Below are 12,698 nucleotides of genomic sequence, written 5' to 3' on the forward strand. Positions count from 1 at the left end.
CCCTCTGTCTCAAGTTACTTGAGTCATTTCTCTTTTTGGATAAAAGCAAGACATCTAATCACACATACTTTATTCTTTCTTTTACTTTACTCTCACTTCTCTCTTTTATTTTATTCTCTCCTCTACTTTATTTTACTTTTTTTAATTCTCTAAACACAACTTTCTTAAATCACGTGTCGTAAAAGAAACGCCTCAAGTAACACGGGACGGAGGGAGTACTACTATTCCTCCGTCCTAATATATCGTATTCATTTTTAGGTTGTTCCAAGTTAGTTAAGTCATTTCTCTTTTTGGCAAAAACTTTATCTTCTTTTTTATTTACTCTCTCTTCATCACTCTTACTTTATTTTCTCTCTTACTTTACTATCTCCAATTTAATCTTTAATACATCAATTTTTAAAATTTCGTGCCCAAAAGAAATGCCTAAACTATTTTGGGATGGAGGGAGTATTAATTTGGTATCAACTGCATCAGTGTTCATTTCTTTGGTAGACGAGTGTTGACTAAGTTGGATGCGCTGCCGTTTCCTTGCTGACCTTAGATTTCGCTCGGGTAATCGCTTTTTCGCTTGGTGGGAAAGCTTTATGGGCTTGACCACTATTAGATGTTACCAATTTCTTATTCGAATTTTGGGTCGCACTTTGATATGGTGCAAATGTTTTTATTTTTGTTTGCAGATGGTCCTGACTGCTCTGATTTGGACACTCGTATATTCTTCAACTCCGAGAGAGTAGAGTCCATGTTTCTTGAACCCTAAGAGTGATCCGTTCACACATTTTTGGATGTAGAGACTATGTTTACTCTAACTTTCAAGGTGCTTTTTGGATGTTTTGTTTGATCATTGTCTATAGATGAAACTGTTTTTCAATGATGGTGTGTATTGTTCAATCAGTATGACTTATGGGTGTCCAAATTGATCAATACAAAAAGGTCATTTGGGAACACCCTTATGCCCGCAAAAAAAAGTTATAACGTGCTCGCAACAACCAGTTTAGCGAGTACAGGTGCTCGCTATAAAGCGAAGTCAGGACCAATCTATATTGTGCTTATATGTTTTCTAGCACCTCCATTGTACTCGCATATTTGCGAGCAGTTGCGCTTGAATTTCAACTCTTTTGCAAGCACAAACGTGCTCGCAAATTAGTATATTGATAGGATTAATATTCCTATCGAAGGTTTTGAGCACTCGAAATTGCGAAGAGTTGCGAAGAATATGATACTACTAGTAGAGCTTTAGGTTTAGAGAAAAAGATGTTTATTCCTTTAATTCTCTAAGACTCGATCTATGAGAATTCTATAATATATACAATTCCCCTGCTTAATTCGGACTTACGAATCGAAGAATAAAAAAAGAATAAAGAAGAAAATCTAAAAAAAAAATTGACTCAATCTATCTAATTAAATAAAAAGTTCAACATGGCAAGAAAATAATAAAATAAGGAAAAAGAAATCTAATGAGATATGTAGTCTTTAAGCTTAGTGGGTTTGGACGCGTTTCTCTTCAGCTGGACCCTCGTCTTGGTCTGATCGCGAGCTCTGGGCTTCTTGCCTCCTTTGGTCTTAGCGCTGTCATGTTCCTTGGCTCCGCTGCTGCCATCTCCGACTGGGCGTCCTCTTGGCTTGCTTGATCAAGTTGTTGCATGGGTTCTTGTGGACGTGAAGATTAGGGATAAGGAAAAATATTGAAATACCGAAATATCATTCTTATCGTACCGAAAAAATCTCGAATTTTCGGTACGATATGATACCTTACTGAAAGATTTCGGTAAGGTAACGGTATGAATTTTCATATACAGCGGTATACCGCAACATACTGAAATTCGGTTTATACCGTAAATTAAGGTATATACAATAAATTTGATAATATAATTATATATAACATATATATTATATATTTTTAAATTATAAAAATTATTTTGAAATATAAATATAATTATGAATAAAATATATTTAGACAACATCAAATATCAATAGCTAATGTCAAACAACGTCAATTAATTTCATACAATGTCGAATCATATCTGACAATGTCAGATACACCCTTTTTGCATCAGAATATATATTTTAGCATCACATAAGATTCTTTTCATAAGCATATAAATTTTCACACATCAAAACAAGTATGGCCCCATTAAGTGCTTAGTGACATACTAGAGTACGCGGATCAGATCAGAAACAGAATCAGATGCAGAGCAGAACGATCCTCGCTTCGATTTTCCAAAAGACGAGTGATCGCAGATAATGCAGCGCTGCTGTCCTATGGCATGCCAATTGTACCCACAGAATACACTCAAGCACGGGGCGTAAACTGATACGAGTCTCACTCTTTTAGTTTAGATATTTTAGGAATCTACCATATCTTTTCCATATAGATTAGGATATGATTTGATTTGTTTCCACATATTTATAAATATGTGTGATCTTCATTAATGAATTATTCAATCAAATAAGAAATACAAATCAGATTCATTATCGTCTCTATCGTTCTCTTTTGTGAACAAACCGTAATCAACGCTGCCAAACGGGACGATCCCACTCACAGCCACCAAACCCCTTCCGCCGACCCTACGACTGGGCGCCGGACATCAGCCGCCTCCGGGCTTTATCGTTACTTCTACACGTTAAGGGGTTTTGCTCCTTAACATAAACACTGTCAAATATACTTATTTTCGTATCAATACTTATATCCAACATAACACTTCAGCACAGACAAATCAGACCTCGTCAGAGATAGATAGATCAGACATCACAGATAGAATCATATTTTCATACTTAAATCATAATTTCATACTTAAATCAGTATACTTATTAGCATGTATTCCTCTTTAATTATTCTATTAAAATGTTACTATCAAATATCAAAATATTAATTTAAAGAACAAATTCACATATAAGATTAACTAATTCTTAAACAAAATGAATACACATACCTGGATGGGTGTCGCCGTATGGGGAGAGTCGAAACCTCCCCTTAATATGAAAAACTTGAAATCTATTTATAGGGGTATCCACCTTCTAGAATATTCTCTCTTTTTCTTTTTCAATGTTTTGAAAGATATTTGTGTATATCTATCCTCATATTTCTAGAATATTCCTACAAAGAATGAATTGAAAATGTCCTTCCTTCTTTACGTTTTGTGTCTCACGATGATTCTAGATTATTTTCTTTTATTACTTCTGTTTCATATTATAGTAAACACACAAGCATATAATTATATTCATTCATTCATTTGCTACTTTTGAATTGGAAATTATTATTTAAATATTTCCCTATCATATAAATCGTGCATATCTATGTATTCATGTACTAAATTTAATTTGTCAATATACTCATCACGTCCATTAGTTATTTATTATTTATTATAGTCCACAAAAACACATATATAATTTTATTATACTTCCAATGCTAACTTTAATTGCTAAGAAATAAATTCGAAGCCTATATCTACGCAATCAAGTCATAAAATTCCAACCACTTCCTTATCGCAATTTCACCGTAAATATAGATTAATAGCTATATTTTATCAATGGTTGGTATTACATGAATTATTGATTTATTCGTCGAAAACCTAATTCATCGATTTTCTAATTAAATTAGCAAATTTCTTCTAAGACCATTTTTGGGGCGTTACAGTTAGGTATATCGCAAAAGTACGCTATACTGTACTTCGGTATGGCATACCAAAAATGAGGTATGGTATCGGTATAGAAATTCGCCATACCGAAAATAAGGTAAATCGAAGATCGGTATACCGAAAATTTTGGTAAGGTAAAGGTATGATTTTTTCGCATACCGAATTTACGGTAAGATATACGGTACGGTGGTTTCGGTAAAGTATATCGTACAAATCCACCCCTAATGAAGATGAGACCCTATCATATATTCATCATAAATTTTGTGCCTTGCATATTAGTTTATTCATCATAAATTCTAATATTATTTTTTTTACAAACTATTATCTGGATAATTTATTAAACAGAAATCATAATAAAATTAAATTAAAAAGTAACACAATTCAAAATTACATAAAATTAATAATATTGTGTCACTTTTAGTCTGTAAGACTTAATTTATTTTTGACTTCTCATTTTATTCACTTGTTCACTAGGGTTCATCAACTGTTCCAACAGCCTCTCATTTTTTTCTCTAAATCCGTGAGCAACTCCACATTTTGCCTCTATAACTCAACGTGTGACGTTGCATTTTGCCTCTCTAACTCAACTGTGCTTTGAATTTTGTTTTGTGCTCACAAATTTGTATATCCATCATAAATTCTAATATTATTTTTTACAAATTATTATCTTGATATTTTATTAAATAAAATCCTAATGAAATGAAATAAAAAAGTAACAAAATTCAAAAATTACGTAAAAAAATAATATTGTTTTACACTTTTAGTTTATAAGACTTAATCTATTGACTTCTCATTTCGTTCACCTCTTTACTAAGGTTTATCAACTGTTCCAAAACGTCTTATTTTTTTCTCTAAATCTGTGCACAACTCCGAATTTTGCCTCTCTAACTCGGCGCGTGACGCCGCATTCTGCCTCCCCAACTCCGCGCGCAACGCCTCATTTTGCTTCTCCAACTCCGTGCACACCTCAATAGTATAATATTATCTATCCACTTGCAATTCATTCCTAAGGTGTATCGTGTATGAATATACGTCCATCTTTACCATGTGTCCATCTTTACCATGTGTAGGTGGTGGACGGTCCCGCCTGTTTCATTTCTCTCTCATTCTTCCCCTTCGACATCATTTTCTTCAGACATCATTTTCTTCTTCAACATTTACAAGACCCAACACATGCTCTGGCAGAGCGTGCGCGCCAGTGGGGGATGGGACTGCATCCTCTAGCATAGCCGAAGGGCGAATGGAGGATGATGCATTTGTTTGTCATGTAAATCCTCCTCGAGGCATTTCTACAAACCAAAGGAATATATGCAATGTTATTAATCACTTAGGAAACTGACTGGTGGCGGAACAAGGAGAATTGAAAAGTATATATACAAAATATAAATTAATTAAAGTATATTATTTTGTATGTATACTTTAGCAACACTAAATGCTCCTTTCTCGGTGGCGGAGAGAGAGACGGAGAGAGACTGACCGGTGGCGGAACAGGGAGAATTTATAGGTGGCTGGTAACAGATGAGAGAAAATTTGATGTTGTGTGGAGAATCGATTAGGTTTTGAGAACTGATCGGGTTTTATGGGAGTAGATCCTACAATAAATAAAAATTATTGATCCGGATTTTTTGGGAGCAGATCCTCTGCACCTATTTCTGCTCGCAAATTGCGAGCACATGTACTTCTGCTCACAAATTTTCAAGCACGTGCATATGTGTTCACAATTTGCGAGCAAAATAGCGACCGCAGTGTGTTTTTCAAGCAAACCGTCGGAGGAATATTATCGAGCACACAAATTCAACTGGTTGTCGAGTTGCGAGTACCGTTTGCTCACAAATTTGTTAAGCATTATAGTTTTGCTCGCAAAACTACTCGTTTTATTCCCATTCTCGAAAAATGGCCGTTGTTTTCGTTTATGCTCACTATAAAATTTGTGTGTGCTCGCAAAAAAGTGGTCGCAAATGACCACTCTTTTTTGTAGTGTTCTAGGCAAACTACGAAACACTTTATTTTCAAACTTCTCAATTTATATAAAATAATACTCCAATTCAACTTATATAAAATATAAAATGATACTCCAACTCAACTTATATAAAATCTACATATTCTAGAATACTATATTCTATTCTTTAATATTAAGAATTCCGTATCTAGATAATTCTACTAAAATATATAAATATTGAAATACTTTATTCTAGAAAATTCTATTCGATAAACAAAATGAATAGAGATAGCCTTAAATTTTTTTAATCGTGTTATTTTCTTTACCTTTTCGATCGCTTTTATACATTTATTAGTTTTCATAATCAGTTTTTAAAAATCCCATTATAGTTGTTGTTTTCCATAAATATTATATACTTTTCATATCTTCCTAATTCATTGTAACGCCCCACTTTTCGAACCCTAAGACGATTGCTTTAATTTCTTTTATTGTCGCGAATTAAATGACAGATTGTTATGTGATTTCTATGGTGACCTAATTTTGATTTGACTGAGTCAACTTCGTTGATTTTTATGACGTGTCTTTTAAATAATTGATTCGAGATGAAATATATTGCGGTGAATTATTTTTTTCAAGGGTGAGTGAGATAAAATAGGATCATCAATTTTTCATCTTGCCCTTTTCGACCACTATTATTTATTTGAGAGGAATTCTATTTTCTTGGATTTAATAATTTGTTTGGGATAATCATCCAAATTAAATCCAAAGCCCAATTACTTTATTTCTTCATGAGAAAAAAATCGATCCCTATGCTACTCCAAGGGAGGTTTCGAAATTTCCCTAACTATGGGAGGAGAAAATTATTCCACTATATTAATTGATCTCCTAACTATTTCTTTCCATGAATGAATTGGAATATCCTAGCAAATCTTGTCTTACCTTATTCTATTAAAGATTTGGAAATTTTTCCTTGTGGGAGGAACCCAATTTCACGCCTACTTCCCTATGTTTTGGAAGGATTATTATTAATTTTCTGCTCCGTATTATTTTATTCTACTCCGTGAAATAAAAAATTTAATCATAGGCTAATTAAATAGCCTATGATTTTCGAAAATTTCCCCTTATTCCTCCCCATAGTTCACGCCAATCTCCCCATCAAATCTCCTTCAAATCTTCACTTAATTAATTCTCCAAATCTCCTTTAATTAATTGGGATTTCATTGCACTCTATAAATAAAGGCGGAGAGAAAAAAACCCAAAACCTAAACTACATGTCTCCCCCCCTCTCCTCATTCCACACGCCCATCTCCTCCCCACACCTCTCCCACTTGTTCTTCTACTCCACTCAATATCTTTTCATCCTTGCCAAGAGTTGTTGAAGAATCAAGATTTATATTTGTTCTACCGATCGTTTCAATCAAGAAAGGTACAATCGAACTTTTCTTCATCCTCTCCATTCAAATATTGTTTTGACTCCCTCATGCATATAGTGAGTATAGGGATTTCAAATCTAGGAATTTAATCGGTGGGAATTCGTGTTTCAATGAGAACAAATTGTGAATATGCGTTTTGAATGAATTTGTGTGAAGTCTAAATGAATCATGGGTGAATGATGTGTGATTATATGAGAACATGATTGTAAGAACCTTTTTAAGCATGGTTGTGTGTTGGAAGCATAAAAAGGTTGTGTTTGGACGAATGAGGATAAAACCCTGATTCGAATTTTGAAGCATGAAATCTGTAGTGTTCGGATAGTAGACTCCGACGCATGTTTGACAAACCAAGAGAACTCCTTTTTGTACGATTCTTTTTTCTGAGTAAACCTCAAGGTGTCTTCTATGTCGTGTGTGAATTTTAACCTATTTGGACGAAGGATGAATGTTTGGTGAATTTTTGAAGTTGCCTGCGCAGTTCTGCCAGAAATTGTTTTTCTCGACCAGTGAGTTACGTTTTCGATTTGACCAATCTAAAAAGATTATTTTGATGTGAAATTTTAACTGGATGATATTTGATGTGTCTACTGTATTGTGGGAAAACTTCAGCCCCAACGGAGGCCGGATGAATTTTAAATGATTTTTACAAAATGACCGCGCTTTTCTGCCAGATTTCTATCCTTGCGAAAATAACGATGTTATTGTGTTTAAATGATATACATGAGTTAAGGAACCCACTCTATGATGAAGTGATGTGTTATTCGATGATGCATGCTACGGTGTGCTTCCTTTTGTTGTTGGGGAAAAGGGAAACGTTGGGGACATGCCTAATTATGAGTCAATGTTTATGACTGATTGGTAATACATATTATCTAAAGGTGATAACTCGTGCACGAAGCGTGATAACAAAGGGAAAGAAGTACTTAAGGTCTAAACGGTCGAGGTGGGCTTTCTTTTAACTAAGGACAATGTCCTAAGAGCATCCACAACCGTGCTCTTGCCAGCGGCACGGTTGTGGGCCCGGGCGGTACTATTCATGCCTGCTCTCTGGCAAGAGCACAACACCCACAACTGTGCTCTTCCGCAAGGACGAGCACAATTAATATAAAATTCAATTACACAAAAACATTTCCATAATATTAAAATTCATTTAAAACCCACAATAAATATTACAAATGACAAATAAAATTAAACATTGCATAATTAAAATCCTAAAAATTAAAAATTACATAATTAAAATCCTAAAAATTAAAAATTACATAATTAAAATCCTAAAAATTAAAAATGACACTACTCGTTGCCGAATTTCGCCCACATGTGGTTGATTAGGTCTTCTTGTAGTTGATTGTGGATTTGAGTATCGCGCATTGTGTGTCTTGTCTCGATCCTCTGGCCAACCGTCGTATGCTCGCCTCGGCGTAGGGGAGACCTCGCTGTTGAGCTTCCGGCTTCGTCCTCGTCGTAGAAGCTAGCCGCCCTCGGCCCTTCGTCGGCTATAATCATGTTGTGTAATATAATACACGTGAACATGATGTCGGCGATATTATTCACGTACCACAACCGAGCCGGGGCCTTCACAATGTTGAATCGAGCTTGAAGGACCCCGAAGGCTCTTTCGACATCTTTCCGTGCTGACTCTTGACGCTGCGCAAAAAGAACCCGTCTCGGGTCGTGCGGGTTGTGGAGCGTCTTCACGAACGTCGACCACCTTGGGTAGATACCATCGGCGAGATAGTAACCCATGCGGTATATATTTCCGTTGATGGTGAAGTCGATCGCCGGTGCTACACCATTCATCACATCATTGAAGAGTGGTGACGAATATAGCACATTCAAGTCGTTGTTGGATCCAGCAACGCCGAAATATGCATGCCAAATCCATAGGCGGTAGTCGGCGACCGCCTCAAGGATAAGCGTTGGGCCGCCGCCTTTGTGACCGCTCAAGTGTTGCCCCCTCCAAGCAGTCGGACAATTCTTCCACCTCCAATGCATGCAGTCAATGCTGCCAAGCATTCCGGGAAAGCCATGGACTGATTCATGAAGATGAAGCAACCGTTGGCAATCATCAGTGGTGGGTGCTCGAAGGAATTCATCCCCAAAAGCAGAACGAACGCCCTCGCAAAAATTCTTTAAACATAGGATTCCAGTGGACTCACCGATATGCAAATACTCGTCGAACATGTCGGCCGTTTGCCCAGTAGCGAGTTGTCGGATGGCACACGTACACTTCTGCAACGCCGTGATACTTTGCCGGCCGGCTGCATCTACACCTGTTTGAAAGTATTCAACACGTGCGGACAATGTGTTGACAATTCGCATGAACAAGCGCTTTGACATGCGAAAACGGCGCCTGAAGTAATCTGCCGGAAACCGCGGCTGGTCGGCAAAGTAGTCGGCAACGAGCCTTTCGTGGGCTCCCTCCCGGTCACGATGGATGTACCGTCGATTTGATCTGGTTCGTTGAGGAGGAGGAGCAGGGGTATTCGCCGCGACATATGCTTCGTAAGCGGCACGATGTTGTTCGTAGTATTCTTGTTCTTCGCGTTCCGCTTCCGCCATAATATGGGTGAAATCCATTTGAGATTTTGAGTGGGTGATGAATGTGTTGATAGTTTGTATGAGAATTATGAATGAGAGATGAATGAGAGATGATTTGATGTGATAAATGGATGATGAATGTGTGTATTTATAGATGATTTTGGGGAAAAAAAAATAAAAAAAAATCAAAAAAATTCAGAAAAAACGGGAAAAAAACGGCCATATTTTTGGGATTTGGAAAATATTTTTTTTTATTTTTTAGCATTATTTATAATTAAATACCGATTTTTAAAAAAAAAAATAAAAAAAAGTTTAAACACAACGGCTATGCCGTTGACGAATGGGAGCGCGCCACGTGTGCGTCCGCTGGCACGGACGTGCTCGATACATCGAGCAGCGCCGTGCCAGCGGCGCGGCTGCAGCGGCGGCGGTCCTGCGCCTTGCCAACGGCGCGGACGGCGGTGGCGTCTTTCGCCACCGCTGCGGATGCTCTAAATACTTTATTGGTGGAAATTACTATGTTTATCATGCCGTGTTTTGTTTTAACGTGCCTATCTGATGTGGCTTTTGCCACTATTATTTAAATCAAATTCGGGTCCTCGTAGGGCCGCAAACCCTACTTGGATTAGTGTACACCTATGGTAGATCGTGTGCTAGCGTACGGGCTGGCCGGTCTAGTGACCTGGTTTGCGGCCGCATTCCTTGTCATGTATTGGCAGATATGACTAACATCTATGAAAAAATGACTGATCAATCGACTTTTACTATGAGAAATGATTTTTAGTGCCTCGGGCCTTTCTAAAGCTAAACCCCGATGGTTACTTACGTATGGCATGATAAATTATATTTTTACTAAAAAAATGTTTTCGGCATGAGCCACTGAGTATTATTTTTATAGTACTCAGCCCTGCATGTGTTTTCCCTATGTGCAGGTTGAGCGGCGACGAGCGGTTGGTGGTGTTGAGCAAATATCAATAAAAACTATGGTTGTCTTGAAACACCGAGTGTCGTTGTGTCTTCACACATGACTTCACTCTTCTCTTGGATGCTTCCGTTGTGACATTTCCTTTACTTGTCTTTTATTAAACTTTGAAGCTGTTTATTTGAATGTTTGGAAACTTGGTATCATTTGAATAATGTCAAACCCTTGGTCGTTTTATTAATTCTGGGTCAAACCTTTATTGAAACCCTAGTTTTCTATGTCAGTTCTTTAATTTCTTTAATCACGATCGCCCGCATTTATTAACCCTAAAGGGCGGTCGTGACAGCTTGGTATCAGAGCCTCAGTTCTTTCCGCTCTGGACCCAAGAGCCTTGTTGAGTCAAAGTTTATTCATGTGTAAATTTACTAATTGATAATCGTCAAAGGCTCAACACCGCAGCTCGCCCCACCCAACCACGAAGAAAGAGGTAAAAATATTTTTGTGAGTTTTGGATTGAATTACCGAAGCTTGGAAATTTTCGATGGGAATCAAAGATAATATGACGTCTTTGAAAATGTTGCTTGGAAGTGTGGGATGATGAAAATACATGGATATGAAATTGCTTAATACGACTATGCCAAAAATGATGAATATTTTTATGCACACCCCGATAAGAAAAATCGGCGAATATGTGATTGGACTTCTATGAGTTTGGATAGATGAAATTCTAAATGATTGAAATTACATGAATTGTGAAACGTGACATATGAGTGTGATTACTTAATTATACTATGAAACAACACCTGTGGGAAATAAGTAAACACTATGGCTTATGGAAAATGTTGTGAAGATATGAACCGGGAGACACTATGAGAATATACAATTGCTTTTGTTTAACAGTGAGGCATGATGGCGTTGAATGTGCTGGATATTGAAGTATGATTGTGAACTTGCATTGGTTGATGTTGAGATTTACTATTACGTCCATGAAACTGCAAAATTTACTTGAAGAAAATACATGTTGCTTCCATGAACGACAAAATTTTATGCCTAGGCGGTTGAAATTTCATGACCATGAAACTGTGAGCATGATACGCTTGTAGTTGCGAGTTGTGTTTGTGATACAGATGAGCATGAACTGCATGATTTATGAAATGCGATTCCATGGATGATTGATTGACTGAGTGTTGCTATTCACATATATTAATATACGATGTTTGTTATGCTATGGAACACCAAATGACTTATACGAATAAATGTGTTGATTGTGCAATATATAGATGACGTTTATGTGGTGAAAATTCATGACCGATGAATTACGAGGTATTGTATAGAATCACTATTAAAGTGAAATGTGGAACTTTTGAACTTTGTTGCGAACGTAGGAGCCATATGAAGCTTGAGTTAGGTAATGATCAAATATACGTTGAAGTACGAGACTTCAAGCTATGCTTGAAATTATAGAGTGCCTAAGAGGTAGGCCAGACTGAACGTGCTACAACTTAGTTGTAAGTTGACAACTGCAATATCACTTTCCTGAGTGATAAAACCAAAGAAAATATATATTTCAAACTTTGGTGTATCCTCACAATGGCGAGATCATACCTAAGATCTAATAAAACTATGCAGTCTTGCATACCATGCCAAAGTGGCGATGCGACACAAATACGACGACGTTTACAACACTTTAAGACCACGTGTACAATGGCAATGCATTTCGAAAACTACGTGGCATGGCAAGGAGACTTTGAAGATGCGACCATCAAAAATAGTTATTAATTTCGACGATACGATGAATCTCAACTTGGAATCCATGATTTCATAGAACGATGTTACCATGTTCAGGCTCACGAAAAATGTGCGAGGGAGTGCGACCCTCGTAGCTAGAATGAACAATTTTTAAATCATGTTCAGGCTCACGATGTTACCATGTTCAGGCTCACGAAAAATGTGCGAGGGAGTACTTGGATTCTAAGAAAAAAAATTTTTGAACCTTTCAATTAACGGTGAGCCCTTGTCTATTTAAGGCCTTGTTCGACTCACAATTCGCAAGTAATGCCCATTATTTCTTTTCCTATACCGAGTCATGACTCACTTTCAGTTCTTGAAAATTTGTGCTTGCCTATGTAACTTTGGACATCTTGATTAGTAGTCTTCTTTGATTCATCTTTCGTAAGGACAATATTTTGACCTTATGAGCTTCAGTCATTGAACTTCATTCCTAAAGTTGT

General features: G+C 36.9%; 1 long non-coding RNA gene across 1 annotated transcript; it reads right to left on the reverse strand.

Annotated features, from left to right (window-relative positions):
• Positions 1 to 1,238: 1,238 nt before the first annotated feature.
• On the reverse strand, positions 1,239 to 2,964 carry LOC121761139. The gene is made up of 2 exons (XR_006041939.1): positions 2,931 to 2,964; positions 1,239 to 2,650 (listed from the first exon to the last, which is right to left on the reverse strand). It is a non-coding gene; the product is annotated as an uncharacterized LOC121761139 (long non-coding RNA).
• Between the last annotated feature and the right edge of the window lie 9,734 nt (positions 2,965 to 12,698).

This window comes from Salvia splendens, chromosome 13 (genome assembly GCF_004379255.2).
Source record: "Salvia splendens isolate huo1 chromosome 13, SspV2, whole genome shotgun sequence".
NCBI classification, from domain to species: Eukaryota; Viridiplantae; Streptophyta; class Magnoliopsida; order Lamiales; family Lamiaceae; genus Salvia; species Salvia splendens.